The sequence below is a fragment of the Balaenoptera physalus genome, assembly GCF_965194825.1.
Source record: "Balaenoptera physalus genome assembly, chromosome: 10".
NCBI lineage: Eukaryota > Metazoa > Chordata > Mammalia > Artiodactyla > Balaenopteridae > Balaenoptera > Balaenoptera physalus.
Genome location: NC_138889.1, coordinates 4156073 through 4175313, shown reverse-complemented (window position 1 = coordinate 4175313; position 19241 = coordinate 4156073). Strand labels below are relative to the sequence as shown.

Genomic DNA, 19241 nt, shown 5'->3' with positions numbered 1-19241 from the left:
TCACAGTGGCCAGAACCAGGGACATAAGCATTGTCAGGACTCTCTCTCATTCCCTCTCCTTCTCTCTCCTCCCCCTCCTCTTCCCCTCCCCTTCCCTCTCTGCCTCCCTCTCCCCCTTTCCTTCCTCCCTCCCCTCCTCTCTTCTTTTCCTCCCTCTCTCTCTCTCCCCTCTCTCTCTCTCCCCCCCCTCTCCCCCCTCTCTCTCTCTCCCCTCTCTCTCTCTCCCCCATCTCTCTCTCCCCCCTCTCTCTCTCCCCACCTCCCCCCTCTCTCCCCCCTCTCTCTCTCTCCCCCTCTCTCTCTCTCCCCCCCTCCCCCCCCCTCTCTCTCTCCCCCCTCTCTCTCATCTCTGGTCTACTCGTCATGTTAGCTTCACTCTGACCTACTACACACCAGCTTTTATGACACAGTGAAGGCAAAGAAGTCTGGCAGCCCCTGACTTACACCCTCACATCTTTACCTTCAGAGTAAAAGGTTCCTCTCCCCTACCCCCAGCTCTTAGAAATTTCTTAGTGAGGACATTGGCTTGTCTTGTATCGAGTGCCTACTCTTAGACTGAACACTATGCCTGATTAGCAAAGAAAGGTCATAAAAAATGACATTTCTATTCAGACCACACCTTAGGCTGGGGGGTGTGGGAAACAAGTGTTTTTTCAAAAGAAGGGATGAGAAGGGTGATATGACCATTGAAAGAATCATTAGAAACTTAAGAGCCAGCCCGATGTATGTTTATTAGGTGTAGATGTATTGATACCCTATTTGCAGATGAGAAACTGGGATCGAGAGGGGTTAAGTAACTTGCTCAAAGCATCGTCTGTTGCTCCTGAGGGATTTGAACGGGGAGGACGGGGACTGCATAATGAGGCTCTGTGTGGGGCGGCTTAGCCTCTAAACCATCTGGCACATCAGTAGGGATTGAACCACATACGCGTCCTCACGGGAGAGCTGGTCTACGCCCTGCTAACAGGAGGCCTCCATGGAGTGGAAGTCTTTTGCCTGGGTCAGAACAACAGGAGTGATGATTGAGTCCCTTCACAGAGATGCGGGGCAATGGGCTCTCTGCGCCCACAAAAGTTGCTTCGTGGTTGGAGTTTGCGCCTGGGGCTGAACGGTCGTGTCCCCTCAAAATGCAGCTTGTGTCCTTGAGGCTAAGCCATCATCACCTCACTGGGACATAAGGGCTATTCACACTTTTGTCTGTACCTGGATCTCACAGCCTCAACCTACAGTTTCTTTCACTTCCCAGATCCTCCAAAGTTGGGAAATGAGAAAAGCCAGGATGCCGGGTTGAGCCCTGCCCTGCAGAGTTCACGAGGAAGCCGTGTATCTGCAATTCAGGCTCAAGCCTGCTTTAACTTGGAACCTCCCAGAATGCTGGGTTAGTGGTTCCCGTCCCTGAATTCCATGGCCATCTCCACCTCCATCACTCTTCCTAAGCCCTGCTTGAGTTACTTCCTCTAAGAAACTTTGTTTTAACCTCAAAGGACTGTCTCTCTCCTTCACTAGACTTCTGACAGTCTCTGTTAACCACTGCTACTGCTTCGCGTGCGCTTCCTGCTGCCCTCTTTTCCTTAGTCAGGACCTTCGCCTGCCCCTGTCCTCACCCCCTGGTCCACGCATGCTTCTTGGTTCTTGCTCCCTCTGGTAGGGAGCCAAGGCATGCCCCTACTGTCGGACACTGTCTTCGAGCTCTTTCTGCCAAGTAGGCTAGAATCCTAAGAATGTGCCCAGTTTCTCTTGGGAATTTAACTCCAATGACAAAATCACGAGGGCCTCTCGGAAGGCAGCTAGCTCCCAGAATTCACCATTTCTCACCTGGCAGCTCCACCCTCGGGAAGAACCATCCACTTATTGGTAAGTTTCTGGCTCTGGACCCTGCTGTGTCACCTCCACTTCATCATCACTACAGGGGCTTTGTTAAACGACCCCACAGAACCTGTCGTGTTTCACAATCTTGTTGGAATAAAGAGAGACATTGTCCTTTAATCACAAAAGAACGAACCAGAAAAAAAAAAAAAACTGGCCCAAATCCTTAAGAATACTAATTATGAAGCATATACCTTTACTTCCTGGGCCCTGTCTCCTCTAGAGCCTAAACTGAATATACCCTAAGTTCCCTGTGGTTCAGTCTCAGAGTTCTGTTGTTTTCAGAGAACAAGTTCAGTGTCTGAAAAGTGAGGGGCAGTTTCTAAAATCTTCGTTCGATCCATCAGAGGGGGTGGTATCTCTTCCTGAGCCTCTCTGACTCTTTTTTCTGTCTCTTTGTCTTTACCCTGGGTTTTTCCTATGTCCTCAGCTAGACCTTTCTTAATTATTAAGTTTTGGGGTGTTTCTCCCATTACCCAGATTTGTGCAACAAAGTAAAGCAGAACGTAGATGCAGCAAGAAGAATATTCCTCTCTAAGCCGCGTGCCTGTATATGAGTATGCGTGTATGTGTGCGTGTGTCCACCGGTACTGTCCTGACTGCTGTCCTGCTACAGCGGAGGACCAGGTCCTTTCTGCCAGGTCAGCAGCTGAGGGGCCACAGCGCTTTGGCCCAGGGACCTTCCGGTGCTGGTCTGACTCACAGGCAGACCTTTGGTGCTTCTGCTTCCTGGAGGGGGGCAGGGAGGACAGGCTTGAGTCTCAGTTGTTTCAATTCACTTAGCAGCTACTTCATTAAAATTTCCCTCCATAAGAGAAAGATATTTCCCTTGTCGTTGATAACATTTTTTGAGAGTTGCCTCTCCGTAGATCCCCAAGTTAGCCAGAGAAGAATAAAGGTAATTAATGAATGTCCCTGCCCTCAAAGAATGTGGACATTAGGGAAGAGGTCTGTCTCTCTGTCTCTCCCTCCCTTTTCCTCTTTTCCTCCCCCTCCCTCTCCTCCTCCCTCTCCCCCTCCCTCTATCTCTCTCACAAGTACATAAACATACACATTCATACACTATAGAAACACTTAGAAACCTACATGTAAGCAGCTATAAAAATAGAATTTCAATGACTGCACACTTTTAAAGTATACGGGGAGATTCTTTGACACTTCTTGGACGAGGTGGTCAGCAAAAACATATTCTCAAAAGACATATTTTATAGGTGTTTGTTTTCTCAACTTGAATAATGTGTTGCTTTTATCATTACAGAATGGGAAATTATCAGAATCAAATATATGAGTTTCTTCTCAGAATTGTGATCCAGACAGTCTCCCTGGATTCATTCCCTTCTCAGTTCTTCATTGAGCCCTGACTTTGTGCCAAGTACAGAGTCTGGGGGTCCTGCATACAGAGATGACTGAGACTGGACCCCGCCCTCGGGCGCCCAGAGGTCATGTGGGCAGTGCCCCTCCAGGCACGTGGTGAGCCCACAGTCCAGGGGCACACAGCAAGCTAGGACAGAGGAAGGATACAGCACCTTGGGTAAAGGCGCTATTAAAGAGAATTCCTGAAGGAAGTGATGCCTCAGATGTGTCTCCAAGGGCCTGTAGTAGTAGCCAGGTGAAGACCTGGTAGGAAGGTCACTGCGGCAGAGGCCACAGAGCAGCAGGGCCCAGAGATGAGATCTGGCTGGAGCAGCCAAGAGTGCTCTTGAGTTGGGGCGAGGACAACCTCACGGTGGCCGGTGCTCCTGCAGCCTGACCTCCAAAGGAGGGCAGGTTGGGGGATGACAGTGGACAGACACAGAGGCCAGATGATGAGGGTCTTGTGAGCCATGGGGAGGATCTTGGATTTTCCCTGCAGGGTGTGAGTTGGGGACAGGAGTGAGTGGTAATTTGAGTCTGGGAGGAATGTTGTCAGACATTTATTTTGCATAGCTTGCTGTGTGCCATTGTTGGATTTGGGAGCAATTAGCAGACAGGAGATCAGTTTGTGGTCTGCTGCACTAATCCAGATCAGAACTAAGGGTGGATAAATTAGAATGAAAGAAAAGGATTCTAGAAACCCCTAGGAGATAAAATTAGTAGGATTGGTAAGTGAATTTTAATCACAAATCATCTTGGCAAATGTCAGCTCTGTTCTTCCACTGGATCAATCCAGAGAGCCGTGGAGTCATCCCTGAGTCCGGGTCTCTCCCATTCTCAGCATCTCTGGTCAGCCTCCCCGCCTCCACTGTGACCGTGGCCCTAGCCACTGGCACACTTCATCAGGAGACTCTCGCCCATCCCGCCCGGCCTTCAGTGTGCTCTCTGGACGGCAGAGAGGGCCGGTTAAAACCTCTGCTCAGAAGCCTCCAGAGCTTCTCATTTCACCCAGCAGAAGTCAAAATCCTTAAAAAGCCCTAAAACCCCACATGGCCTCCATCCCCCTCCAGCCTCTGTTCCCTTTCTCCTGCCGGCCTCCCTGCGTTCCCTCCCCCCCGGGCCAGGCCCCTCCCCCGCTCCTCTTCTAGGCCAGACGTGTTCCCATCAGGGTCCCCGCGCTTGCTGTTCCCTGATGAGTGCATATGGCTCCCCTCTTCCCTTCCCCTAGGTCTTTATTCACATGTCACCATGGCAAGGCCTTCCCAAGGCCCCGGGTAGAGTTGCAATGGTCCCCCCCAGCCCGGCATGTTCTCCCTCCCCACTTCGTGCATCTCCTTGGCCCCCTCACTGCCCAACATCTAACGAATTGTCATCTCTACACCGGCATTGCCTGAGGGTTCCCAGCTCTATCCCTATTGCCTCGAATAGCGGGTAGTCAGTGGACGCTTCCTGTTGAATAAGTGAATAAGCAAAGGCACTCATTACGCGGAGAGAGAGGTGGCTGGTGTCCCTGGTGAGGGTGGGTGGGTAACCAAGAGCGCAGGACAGCAGGGCAGGAGGCAGGTGACCGTGACGTCTGCATGTGATACACACGTTAGACACTGTCCAGTTCAAGCCACAGAATTCCCATAGATGAACCCAGAGGACAATGTGTTTACATAAAAGTAAGAGTGAACTGACTGTTATGACGAACTGAGAAATAAAACCACAAAGGCCCTGCTGCCAGCCAGAGTCGGGACCCAGTGCAGCCCGGGGAACGCATGAGCGGGTTCAAAGCAAACTCCAAAGAAATGGAAGCAGGTACAGGGATGGGGAAGACTGTCCAAGTGTGAGGGGCACTGGGGACAAAGAAGAAGGTAGTGAATTGTTCCTTTATCTTTGTAAAACGAAATGTGCTCAGTCCAGCCGCCCCGTGGATTTCCCACCGTGAAAGAGCCGAAGGTGTCCAGTGCAGCCCGAGCGCCGGGCCTTGGAGCCCAGGCCCACGCCTGCCGGACGACCACGTCCTTGTGCCCCAACGTGCCGGGGACTCCGCTCACCACAAAGACAAACTTCTGGGTTTTCTTCCGGCTCCTGGTGGGCACTTATCTGTGTGCAACACCCACACAGACGCACGAGAGGCAGAGAGCGCTCTGCATTGCTGAATGGGAGTTTAGACTGTGCACCCAGCTTGACTTCCAGCCGGCACGCCTGGAAAAGGCCCAGACACTCAGGTCCGCAGCTCAGCCCCCTCTCGCCAGGGTCCCTGGGGAGCATCTGGAGGCTGGATGTTCCCACTCACGGCGAGGTCTCTTCACCCGCATCTCCCCTTCTGCACCCTGCTCCCTGCAACGCACACGGGGCAGAGCTCCCCCTCCTGAGTCCTTTCCAGTCCTTCCCATAGCGGAGCCTACAGTGCGTGCGTGCATGTGTGTGTGTGTGTGAGTGTGAGTAGCGATGTATGTTGTCTGTGCAATGTGCCCATGCACGCAGTAATGTCTGTGTGTCTGTGCGTGTGGGTACAGCCGCATTGTCACATGTTGGATGGCTGACACAGGAAAGCTGTCTAGCACGATGATTCCGAGCATGTGGGGCAGAGGCTTCAGATCCGTGTCAAAGCCTCGCTCTGCCATTTGCTAACTTTTGATCTTAAGGAAGTACACAATGTCTGTAAGCTTTCCTTCTCATCTCGAAAATGGGGAGAATAATATCTGCTCTTCAGGGTTTTGAAAAGAATTCATTAGACAAAGTGGGAGAGTGTAGGGTTAAAAAGTGGGATAGTTAGTGGTTATGGTTAAAAGTTTAATAAAATGACAACGGACCCTTGACACAGAGTAAAAGGCACATACAAAACTGGAGAAGAAAGAAATATATGGAAAGAGAAGTGTGAATAGGTTTGTGGCATGTGTGCAGGCCTTGGGAGAGGAGGCCTCTGCGTGAGGACGCCGGGCCGGCCTGGCCCACCCTTACCGGCGCCCGGTGCTGCCAGCGGAGACGCCCGAGCAGGCTCTCCCGACAGGCCCGCGTTGAGTGGAGCCGTGGCCCAGCCAGCTCAGCAGGGCTGCTCTGATTCTGCACTAAGAGCATCTCCTCTTCCCCATCCTTGGATGACTCTCCGAACAGGAGGCCAAGGAGGAGGCCAGGCAGGAACAGGCGTGGGGACCAGGTGGCCTCTGCCCGCTTCCGGAACGCGCCTGCCCGGGAGATGGGGCCTCCTTTCCTAGGAGCCCCTGTGGAAAGTAAACACAGGATCTGGCTCTCAGGGGCTCTTAAGCCAACCTCCCTGGAAACCAGCTTCACTCAAAAATGTTTAATTAACACGCTCCCACCTTCCTAAAAATGGGAAAGAAAAATCGACAAACACTAAATGGTTACAATCCTCGGATCAAAGTGGTTTTAAATAGGTTGTACTCAGCTTCAGGCCCTCTCTCATCTCTAATCTCAAGCCAAAGACATGGACTAATTCTTCAGGAAGGGGCCTGATGTGTCCCAAATGCGTCATATGACACCTGCACACTTGCCCGTGGTGGCCGTGGTCTCTTCCATTTTATATGCAGCTTAATAGCTGGATTCATAACAAAGGAGGAGCATTTCAAAATCTTCCAAACCCTTGCTCCTTTATCCCTGGTGATGGGGTTGTTTGCTAAGCTTAGCAATTTGGGGTGAGGACGGAGTGTGGATCCAGTGAGCCAAATATTTCCAACAACACAGGCCTCAGGACCTTTGCACTGGTCCCTCAGCCTGGAAAGCTCATACCCCGTACCTTCATAGCTCCCTCGGCTCCTCTGTCTTGATTCAAGCATTGATTTCTCAGGGAAGCTTTCCCTGGTCCAGAATTTGAACACTCCCCGCACAGAGATTATCTCCCCCCTTCCTGCTTCACTGTGTTCCTGGGCGCGGACGACTTTCTAAACTGAAGACACTTGACTGATTTAAGTTGTTCATCATCTGTGTCCCTCTCAAGGAGGCAGGCAACAGAGATCTTTGTCTATTTGGGGCTCTGATGTATTCCAGGGTCTGGAATAGCACCTGGCATTTAGAAGGGGCTCACTCAATATTTGTTGGAGGAGAGGCAGTGGTTAAAAGGCTGGATTTTACAAGAATCGCTGAAACTCAAATCCCAGGTCCACCACTGACCAGCTCCTGACCTTGGGTACCGCTTCTCCTGGCTTCTCTGTGCCTTTGTCTCTTCATCTGTAAAATGGGGTGATGGTAACAGTACCTACTCGCAGAGTTGTTATGACTATTAAGGGGTGCTAATATGTAAGATATTTAAACAGAGCTTGATACGTGATGTGGGATTTACAAATGTCCTTTTTGACTATTGCTGGTAACAAGGACACCCAACAGTTATTAAGTACTTCTGTGCGCCGACGGTCCGATTGAGCGGGCTAATATATGTAAAGTACTTGGAATAGCGCTTGGCACATTTACATGGATAATAAGTATTAGCTATCATTTTATCTCGTTTCATACACAAACCACACAGTGAGGCAGATACAATTACTGTGCTGATTAAGCTCGGGAAGTTTACTTACCTCTCCCCAAGCCAGCCTGCTGTAAAGTGCAAATCCAGAGCCACCCCCGACATGAGGCATCCTTACGGGGGGACTGACTGGCCTCAGTCACACTTCCAAGGCACAGGTGTCATTGTTTGCTCACCGGCTGGTCTCTTCTTGACTAGCTGTTACTTTTAATAACTGTAAGGGGAACTCTGAGACCCCTTGGATCACCACGCCCCCGAAGTTCAAAGTCTACGCAAGTCTATTCTCTCCTTGATAAGGATGGGTTACAGGTAATTTGTCATTTGGGGACTGTTGAATGAAATTGTTTAAATTGGCTCAGTACAGACACTAAGTCCAGAGCGCGAAGCTTCCAAACCGACCTGGTTTGGGAACTGAGGCTGTGGCTTTCCCCTGAGGGCTCTCAGTGTAGGGGCTGCCCTAGGACACCCAGCTGAGGGCTCTCAGTGTAGGGGCTGCCCTAGGACACCCAGCTCCCGCATGCCCCTTCCTGCAGGAGTGCTGCCTGGCAGCGCGCACGGGCGCCCCTCTCGGCCAGCCTGACGGACACCGTCTTAAGATCTCAGAGTCGAGGGGCGTTTTCAGAACTGAGGGCAGAAGTGGGAGACAGTCAGCAGGTGAGCTGAACAGTGACAGTTTTGAGTGGCAGCAACGCCTGCAGGGACAGCCCCAAACAGCACTCCTTGGGAGGGTTCGGCTTCTCTTTGGTTCCTGGCCTGAAAACCCCTCTTGCCTCGGCAGGTAGGTCATCACCGCCGAGAGGCATTTGTTTCTGCAGCTAAGGAGACAGTGCCCTGGATCTGCAGCCTCAGGGCCCAGAGCTTGTCCCAGGAGGATGGTGAGGAGTAGGATGCAGGAGAGCCTTTCTGCCCGGGGGCAGGCTACGGGTACAGTCCTAGGCTGTGCCTGCATCAGGCTCAGCGAGAGAGAAGCTCTACAAATGGGCGACTGGAGAAGTCACCCAGGTGGGACCAGGGAAGCGGGATGGAATAGCACTGGGAGGGAAAGAAAGCCTGCAGCCTGACGGGCTCTATTAATAGGAGGAAAGAGAACAGGAGCACAGGCAGCCGAAATAGCAGGTGCGGGGATGAGAGAGACGGAGATGGAGAGGGGATGACCAGAGAGAAAGGAGAGGACGCGGGGTGGGGCAGGGGCCAGGGGAGGTGGCCTCATGCAACTGATACGTACAGAAGATGTTCTTCCTCATTGGGAGGCCTGCGTGTTGGCCCAGACGGCATCCAAAAGCTCTTTTACTGCTGAATGTCAGGAGCAAGGCTCACAGCATGCCAGCAAGGGCAACCTGGGCGAGGGGTTGAAGGTGGCATGAGCAACTTTAGGAATCACCTGAAGACCCTTCCTGCCCCTACATGAGCCTCATAGCCTACTTCTCCTTCCTTCCTTTTGTTTTTTGCTGAAATGTCCAAATTTGATGTCACTTTGGGGAGTAAAGTACACATTGGTCTCTGTAGGGGAGCTCCTTGAATAGCCTATGTTACCAAAGAAAGCTGGCGGGTCTGGTTGCCCTCTTCCGAGGGCACCAGCACCGTGCTGAGCTGTCCCGTGGGAGGACACGTGCAGAGTGAAGCTTCCAGCACAGGAGGGGCAGGCTGGCCTTCCTAGCAGGACCCCTGGAGAAACGAGGCCAAGGGAGAGAGTGTGGGTGTGCTGGGAGGAGGGACAGCCAGGGTGGGTGGTGGCGAGGCCCAGCAATACGAGAACATACGGCTGGGCCTCAGAAAGCATCATGTCGGCCCCGAGTCACGCCCTGGAGCAGAGCTGTCTCCTGCCCTTTCCTTCCTTTGCTGTTTCCCCTCAAGAAGCAGGAAGCTGCCTTTCTCACAGGACATTTCTCTCCCATCTCTTCTTTCCTCTCTGCTCAGGATGGAATCTCAGAACTCCCAAATATCTTTTTTTTTTTAATTTTTTTTTTATGAAGAAGCAATTAGTCGTTCTGACAAGTTTCTTGGAACACCATAATGAAATATTGGAGAAAAGTAGAACAGCCCCACGCAGATTTTCTCAGCGCCTCTTGCTTCAAAAAATACTCCTCCAAAGCTGTGTATTGTAAAACTAAAACATAAACACTTCTCTTATGCAATAGACACCTGAGTGTCTGTGACATCGCGTGTCACCGGTGTTCCTTGTTTCTGCTTTGCTCTTTTTGCTTCCTCCTCTTATACTGGAGCAGGAAAGGAGGAGGGGGGAGCAGTTGGAAGAAGAAGGGGCAGAGAGGCAGAGGGATGCAGATGGGTGTTGCCGAAATTTGGCCTCTGTTCACCGGTGCTGAACAGAAACGTGTAGAGAGAGTTTTGGGTGAAGTAGAAAAGAATAGCTTTATAGCTTTGCCAGGCAGAGGGGACCACAGCGGGCTCCTGCCCTCAAAGTTGTGTGTCCCGCCCTGGAGGGGCTAGTGAGAACTCTTACAGTGTTCGAGGAGCAGGGTGTGATCAGCTCGTGGACATCCTTCTGATTGGTCGGTGGTGAGGTAATTGGGAGTCGGCATCATCAACCTTCCGGTTCCAACCGGTCTGGGGTCTACGTGCTTGTGGACAGCAGACAGTTAATGTCTCCCACCCGGTCGGGGTTTCAGTATCTGCAAAACAGCTCAAAGGACATGGCTCAGAATATTATCTATAATTCTTGAGGAAGAACTAAAGGTCCTTGACTTTGTTTAATGGATAAACTATTATTCTTTTGTCTTGCTTGACTGTTTTCTTTTCTTTCTGCATTTTCTCACTTAACTGATTAAATTTATTCTTTGACTAAAGTTTTTCTACGGACAAAAGGCAGGCAGAGGGCATGGCTGGGGGTCTATCCTGGGAAAGCCTCATAGGGTCCTGCTCGGTTCCATGGGGGTGAAGGAGGAGGATGAGGAAGATGAGACACAGGGCATCCGGCTGAGTTCAGGGTTCTGGGAAACACGTTTAGTAAATCAAAATTGAAAATCAGACTCCTTGTCAATATTTTTAAAATGTTTTTCTTTTGAATACAGAGGAGAGATGTTGTGGTGTTGTTTGGTTTTCTTCATTAGAGAGAGATCAATTTCTGTTTTTGGCAAGTAAGATTCTGCTTTGAGAGTGGAGAGGGTGGTGCAGTGGGAGGGTTTGGAATTCTCCACTCAGAGTAGAAGGAGAATCCCAGAATTAGCAAGTGTGGACTATCAGATTCTGTTTAAGGCCTTTTCTTGCATGCAGAGAGATTACACCTGAGCCACTTAACGCTAAGTCTCAAGGGCTCCAGTTGGTCCCACTTCTATTAAAAATCTCGCCTAACAGGAGAGCATCGTATTTTTTTTTAAGAGGTAAAAGAGAAAAGCTGATGATGGTACTAGTCTAACTCTAAATGATACTAGTTCTTCTAATCACTCAGTGATGCAGTATGTTTGCCATCTAATTTCATCCAAAACACCCTAAACTGAAAATAAAGTGCTATTTAATAGGCATGCAAAGATGTCATTTCATTTTGCTGAATGTTCTAGTAGCAACTACTAATTATTTCAATGTATTTTTTTCCTGTAATTATTTGAAACAGACTATTCAGAGCTCCCCAGTAACTTCAAAAATATTTCGGTGTCCTACAGAAATTCAATAGTATAAATTTAAATAGCTTTTTCCCTCCTTTCTTCAATTTGCTGAGAATACAGCTGCATGAGATTGAGGGAGGAAACACTTCTTGTGCAAACAGAAAGCAGCCGAAGAAGAAGAAGAAGAAGAAAAATCCCATCCCTAAACCCTCTCCTTCTACCTGGAGGCCCCTTTCCTGCTGCATTCAATTTCCTTCTGGTTCTCGTGGGCAGGTGATAGAACTAATCCACCAGATGCTATTTGTAACTTTCTCTGGCCAGAGAGAGGCTGGCAGGATAGGAATGGCAGATACAGGTGCCTAGTTGGCTGAGGAATTGTGTCACTGTTTGCAAGGCCACCTCCTCCCAGAACCAAGCCCCGATTCCCATGTATACCATTTGGGAGGATGAAGAAGGACCAGCCAGACCGCGACCCCCTGGCAGCCACTGAGGGGCTGCCCTGCTGGGTGCAGACATCCCGGCAGCAGTTCCAATGTCCCTCTGAAAAGGAAGCCAGCACCACGTGTCTTTCTCTCCCAAGGAACTCTCTACCCGCCGGCCATAGCACGGCCAGCACTGCAGTGAGGACATGGCGGGTAAGAGGGAGCTGTACAGACGGGTCACCTACGAGGGACAGCAGAGCGGAGAACCTTGATCCTGTCCAGCTTCTTTATTTGACCCTCCTGCGGCATCAACATTGCGAAGGAAGTTTCCCCGGAGCGAGATGAATAAACTATATGTAACAGCAGGTACACTCAGCCACGCATGTTGGGGTTTCTGTTCTGCAAGGAGCGTATCCATTGCACACAAGTCCACGGACCTTCCCTAAAAGCCACGGTGCTCAGAGCCAACATTATCTGGAGATGACGCCCTTTCCCGTGCATCCCCCCACGTGGGAATAAGTGACAGGCTCCAGCCTGCGTGCTGGGCCGGCTCTGAGGGGTGAGCGGTGCGGGGCAGGGCTGAAGCTGGCCGCTGCGGGATGGGCCTCAGCTCACCCGCCTCCTGGCTGGGCTTTCTCCCTTCCTTGTGCTGCTCCTCCACCCCGACAGGTCCTTTAAGGATCTATTAAAGGTCACTTGCACATGACAGAAATGAAAAATACAACATATTTCTAGAATCATGCTGCCTAATCTCTAGCTGTGTGGCAGAGATCAAGAAATGGGGGGAGAAGTTATAAAAAAAACATCAACTTTTCTTTCCTATCATTGAAGAGTCCCTACTTCCATGTGTACATATTCTGTCTTCCATTTCATCTTTTCAAGAATATCCTAACAGTGTAAAGCAACTGTAGTCCAATAAAAAAAAATAATAAGAATACCTAAATGCAAATCTCAGCTAGGCACAAGTTAAACAAACAATATTTACCTGAGAGATAAAGAGCTGTAGGAGGACTGATCCATCCAGGAAGAGGAAGTTCTGCTGGCCAGTACAGAAAGCCCAGGGGGCATCACCATGACTCCCAGTCCTGGGAGCAAGGACCCTCCAGGAATATTGCCACCAGGAAGCAAAGCTAGACAGCAGGACCACATTGCTCTCGGCAAGTGTGCTGAGAAGCCATGAGGTGACTTCCCTGAAGCCTTAGTGTGGGTCCTGCCGGAAGCCCAAGTTTGGTGAGTCCCACCTCGGGGGAATTTCCCACTTTAAAATGTCCTGATCTTTTGCTCACGTGTCTCATTTTTACTGGCTGAGGGAGTCGGTAAGTAAAACGTGACATTTATATGTACTTTAATGGCGTTCGAAATCCTCGCCTGCGTTGGTTCTCCCAGCACCTTGCGTACTCACTTGGCGGATGAGAAAATGTGCTTTGAGATGGATGTGGGTTCCCAACCTCACCCAAGCTCTTAAGTGGCTTAGTGGAGGTATGTCCTTGCTGTGACAGCTTCATATCTCCTTTAATTTCTCAATCCATACCTCAACCTAGATGTCCCAAGAGTACATCACAACCTTCATGTTCATTGCCATTTCTCTAAAGTTGTTTATCCTCCTTAAATGACCCCTCCCCATTCCCTACAACCATCAGTGGAGCCAAAACCATCAAAGTCAGCCTTGATTCTTCCCTCTCCTGGATGCTCTGGTCACTCAGGTAATTAGTCGTCATTTTTACCTGCTAAGTGGATCATAAGCCTTCCCTTCTTCTCATCTTACTAAACATGCATTCCTGTCTGTCATCAGGTTTGTCCCCTCAAATCCATCCTCCATACAGAGCAACCTCTGTCCATTCAGAATCCCGCAGCTTGGTTTCCACTTGAAACCCTTCAGTGGTCCCTCACATCCTTCAACATCAGTGTAGTTGGGAGTCTGGGGTCCAGACTACTTACTTCTTTGCCACCTGACCGTCCCTGAAGGCGGGCCAAGTCTGCAGAGCCTTAGGGCTCCAGGACATCCAGTTTGAAAGTCACTGGATTATAGAATAAAAAGATCTTTCCATGCAGTGAAAGCTCTCCAAGCCCTGGCCTTAGCCCACCTCTCCAGTCTCATTCCTTGTCATTTACTGTCTTCCAGTTTATATAACACAGGAAGGAACACTGAGAAAATGGTAAATATTATTTTCTCTATTTGTTTTACAGATGAGACCACCAAGTCCTGGTGTGCCTAAGTAACACGCTCAAGGAGATGGCGTGAACCCCTGAGGCAGGTGGACCAGAGTCCACACTGCTCTTCACGACTAGCCACCTGTGCCCCTCATCGGACACCTCCTGGGATGGCCGTGCCAAGTGGAGTCCAGGTTGTTTTCTGTGCCCATAGAGGAGGCAGAATGTTTGATCCTGGCCTTCAGAGAATCCAGACAGAAACACTTAAGTATCCTTAAATGCACTCGAATAAAAAGGGCAATTAATTCAGCTCTGAGAAGGACAGATTCCGATCTATAAAATATTGACCTCATAAGGTGGCAAGGATAAATACGATAATGTATATGGAAGACCTCTGTGCTCTTGAAAGCAGAGAGCAGAAGCACAGACTTGCAGGAGCTGGGCAGGTACCATAAATGATTCTTCTATCCAAGGAGGATGGGGGGGCACGGGGGATCCCCGCCCCATTTAAAAAAGCAGCAGCTACTCAGTTCTAACCGGCCGTTATTGCCCGAGATTCGGAAGGAACCTCTCAGTACTGCCAACACTTCTGATTTTTAAAAAGAAATCTTGTTGCAAAATGTTGTCCCACCCAATTGTTTTTCATCACGTATGGATCAAACAAAACGTCAGGAAACTGGGAGAGGGCTTTGGCCTGGAATCTGCCAGTTTGCAGCCTCTGCCTTAGAAAGGGCTTCGGGGATGGTGGCTTTGTAGTTAGAGAAGCAGACTCTCACAAAGCAAACCACCTAAGGGCCAAGGAGTTTGGAGCTGGCAGACGTGTCCTCCCTGGGAGGGTGCGGTTGTAGCGGGCTCAGGAGAAGGAGACGGAGGACCGTCTGAAGACAGGGAAACAAACATCAGAGTGAACATCACCACGCAGGCAGAAAATTACAAGTGTCGGAATCAATCTGCTCTTCGGAGTCACAGGACCCAATCAAGGTGGAAAACAATAAGAAGAAAACTAAAATCAATGAGCTCCACGTGGTTTGTTTGGAACACTGGCTCCAAAAAGGAGTCGCATAAAACGGTGCCATCTTCCTCGGCCCTTTAGTTTTCTCACTTCCCCAAAAGCCGAGGAAAACAGAACAAAACACTCTCCCTTCACATCGAATTTTGTGAAGGATTCATAAACTGGATTCGCTCATCCTCTTGCTTAGAACCTTTTATGACTTTCCCAACTATATTCAAGGAGATAAAAGGCAAACTCAAAAATTTCAGCAGATAACCAGAACCTATAAAACACATTTCAGAAGGATAAAATAGAAATCGAACCATTAAAAAAAAAAAGCCCGCAATAAACCGTCTGTCCTCCAAGCCTATTTTACCCAGTCTTCCTCATCCTGTGAAGGCAATTCTATCTTTCTGATTGTTCAGGCCCATTAGAATCAGTGCTGACTGCCCACTCTGTCATGCCCCACACTTGACCCATCTGGAAATCCTATTGGCTCCACCTTCAAAATATACCTGAAATCCAAGCACTTCCTTCAGCTCTGCTACTAATACCTTCACTGAGTCAACGGTGTCTCACCTGGATCATCGCAGGGGCCTCCTGCTTGTTCTCCAGCTTCTACCTAGGCCCCTACATCAGTAAGAATAGGCTACCTGTGGAGCAGAAATAATTCTCAATCTCTCAGTCACTTAACCAACAAAGTTACGAGAACGCTCACTCCCACGGTTGAAATAGGTTGGTTGGCGGAGGGACTCTGTCCATCTCTTGCCCACCCAGACTGATGAACAGCCACCATTGCCATCACGTGGTGCTGGCAGAGCTGCCCAGAGGCCCTGGAAGGCTCCACCAGAAGTGAAATGTGTGACATCTGGTTACGCCCCACTGGCCAAGCCAGTCACATGAGGGTACAATCCAGCCGTGTCCCAGGAGAAGCAGACATACTCTGTGGATACACGAAGGACCAACACACACCCCCTAGGATCTGTTCTCAGCCCAGCAGACTGAGCCATCTTTTTAAGACCTAAGCTGGAAGGTGTCACCTTCCTGCCCTCCATTTCCTTGAGTCAAACAAAGCCAGAGCTCCTGTGATGACAGCAAGGTGCCACATGATCCCATGCCCCATTATGTCTCTGGTCCCGTGTGTCCTACTTTCTGTTCCTTTGCTCACTCCATTCCTGAGCCATTGAGCTTCCTCCTTCCTGTTCCTCAAACAAGCCAGGTGCAGTCCCATCTTTGGGCTTCTGCAGTGGCGATTCCCTCTGCCTAGCTGTATACGTGCGTGGCTAGTTCCTTCAAGTTCCCATCTGACCTCCTTAAATTTTTTGTTCTCAAATGTCTTCTTACTTCAAATTGCATCCATACATCCCTATGTTTGACCAGGGGAACCATAGCTTCTTAGCTGCATTATCTTGAGAAATTTGCTTAATCTCTCAAAGTTTCAATATCCTCCCCTGTAAGATTAGATTGATGGTATGTGACTTGCTGGGTTATTATGAAAATTGAATGAGAAAATATACACACGACGTTACACTCTTAGTTGGCACCAGCATAAGGCTGGTTCCTCTCGCCCATCCCCAACTGTAAAATAGCACAACAACCATTTAATCGTCATTTGTAGAATTTCATACTTTGGGGGGTTAGAAGGGACCTTAAAGTTTATCTGGTCTAGTGTTTCCAAATTATCTCCAGATCCTTGTCGACGCAAACCAAAACATAACAAAGCAAAAATAGAACAAAACGAAAACACAACCCCCCTCCCAATTCTATGGCCAAATAAGTAAGGGAGGAAAGTTTCTCCTATTTATGCTCAATTTTTGGAGATTCAGAACTCACGTTAACATATTAAAAACTCTGAGAATCCTTGCGGTAAAGAAACCTGTTCAACTTTGTTTGAACCAACATTCTCCAAACTTAATTGACCACAGAACCTTGCATTTTCCCCTTCACATTAATGCTTATTAACATCCTGTAGAACTAATGTTCTGTTGAACACAACTTGGAAAGTGCTGAGCTAGTCTAAATCTCACAGTTACTTGAGAACTAAGCTGTAGACCAGAGAGGTTAAGTGCTCAGCCCACTGTGGCACAGAGGCAGAGTGAGACTGGACCCTGACCTGGACACAATCCAGGGCCAGGTTCCTCATTTCACACTCATTTCTTTTTTTTTTTTTTTTTAAACATCTTTATTGGAGTATAATTGCTTTACAATGGTGTGTTAGTTTCTGCTTTATAACAAAGTGAATCAGTTATACATATACATATGTTCCCATATCTCTTCCCTCTTGCATCTCCCTCCCTCCCACCCTCCCTATCCCACCCCTCTAGGTGGTCACAAAGCACCGAGCTGATCTCCCTGTGCTATGCGGCTGCTTCCCACTAGCTATCTATTTTACATTTGGTAGTGTGTATATGTCCATGACACTCTCTCACCCTGTCACATCTCACCCCTCCCCCTCCCCATATCCCCAAGTCCATTCTCTAGTAGGTCTGTGTCTTTATTCCCGTCTTGCCACTAGGTTCTTCATGACCTTTTTTTTTTTTTTTTTCTTAGATTCCATATATATGTGTTAGCATACTGTATTTGTTTTTCTCTTTCTGACTTACTTCACTCTGTATGACAGACTCTAACTCCATCCACCTCATTACAAATACCTCAATTTCGTTTCTTTTTATGGCTGAGTAATATTCCATTGTATATATGTGTCACATCTTCTTTATCCATTCATCCGATGATGGACACTTAGGTTGCTTCCATGTCCTGGCTATTGTAAATAGAGCTGCAATGAACATTTTGGTACATGACTCTTTTTGAATTATGGTTTTCTCAGGGTATATGCCAGTACTGGGATTGCTGGGTCAAATGGTAGTTCTATTTTTAGTTTTTTAAGGAATCTCCATACTGTTCTCCATAGTGGCTGTATCAATTTACATTCCCACCAATAGTGCAAGAGTGTTCCCTTTTCTCCACACCCTCTCCAGCATTTATTGTTTGTAGATTTTTTGATGATGGCCATCCTGACCAGTGTGAGATGATACCTCATTGTAGTTTTGATTTGCATTTCTCTAATGATTAATGATGTTGAGCATTCTTTCATGTGTCTGTTGGCCATCTGTATATCTTCTTTGGAGAAATGTCTATTTAGGTCTTCTGCCCATTTTTGGATTGGGTTGTTTGTTTTTTTGTTATTGAACTTCATGAGCTGCTTGTAAATCTTGGGGATTAATCCTTTGTCAGTTGCTTCATTTGCAAATATTTTCTCCCATTCTGAGGGTTGTCTTTTGGTCTTGTTTATGGTTTCCTTTGCTGTGCAAAAGCTTTTAAGTTTCATTAGGTCCCATTTGTTTATTTGTGTTTTTATTTCCATTTCTCTAGGGGCTGGGTCAAAAAGGATCTTGCTATGATTTATGTCATAGAGTGTTCTGCCTATGTTTTCCTCTAAGAGTTTGATAGTGTCTGCCCTTACACTTAGGTCTTTAATCCATTTTGAGTTTATTTTTGTGTATGGTGTCAGGGAGTGTTATAATTTCATACTTTTACATGTACCTGTCCAATTTTCCCAGCACCACTTATTGAAGAGGCTGTCTTTTCTCCACTGTATATGCTTGCCTCTTTTATCGAAGATAAGGTGACCATATGTGCGTGGGTTTATCTCTGGGCTTTCTATCCTGTTCCATTGATCTATATTTTTGTTTTTGTGCCAGTACCAAACTGTCTTGATTACTGTAGCTTTGTAATATAGTCTGAAGTCAGGGAGCCTGATTCCTCCAGTTCCATTTTTCGTTCTCAAGATTGCTTTGGCTATTCGGGGTCTTTTGTGTCTCCATACAAAGTGTGAAATTTTCTGTTCTAGTTCTGTGAAAAATGCCAGTGGTAATTTGATAGGGATTGCATTGAATCTGTAGATTGCTTTGGGTAGTAGAGTCATTTTCACAATGTTGATTCTTCCAATCCAAGAACATGGTATATCTCTCCATCTATTTGTATCATCTTTAATTTCTTTCATCAGTGTCCTATAATTTTCTGCATACAGGTCTTTTGTCTCCTTAGGTAGGTTTATTCCTAGATATTTTATTCTTTTTGTTGCAATGGTAAACGGGAGTGTTTTCTTAATTTCACTTTCAGATTTTTCATCATTAGTATATAGGAATGCAAGAGATTTCTGTGCATTAATTTTGTATCCTGCTACTTTACCAAATTCATTGATTAGCTCTAGTAGTTTTCTGGTAGCATCTTTAGGATCCTCTATGTAGAATATCATGTCATCTGCAAACAGTGACAGCTTTACTTCTTCTTTTCCGATTTGGATTCCTTTTATTTCTTTTTCTTCTCTGATTGCTGTGGCTAACACTTCCAAAACTATGTTGAATAATACTGGTGAGAGTGGGCAACCTTGTCTTGTTCCTGATCTTAGTGGAAATGGTTTCAGTTTTTCA

At 48.0% G+C, this 19241-nt stretch overlaps 1 long non-coding RNA gene across 2 annotated transcripts in view; it reads left to right on the top strand.

The window, feature by feature from the left end:
* LOC309667629 overlaps nucleotides 1-18623 on the top strand; it is a 362191-nt gene extending 343568 nt beyond the window's left edge. Inside the window, exon 7 of one of the 2 annotated variants that reach the window (XR_014267848.1) lies at nucleotides 13854-18623. This is a non-coding gene — a long non-coding RNA (uncharacterized lncRNA). Of the gene's footprint in view, nucleotides 1-11824 lie in introns of both variants that reach the window. The other variant, XR_014267849.1, reaches the window with a different exon arrangement.
* Nucleotides 18624-19241: the final 618 nt, after the last annotated feature.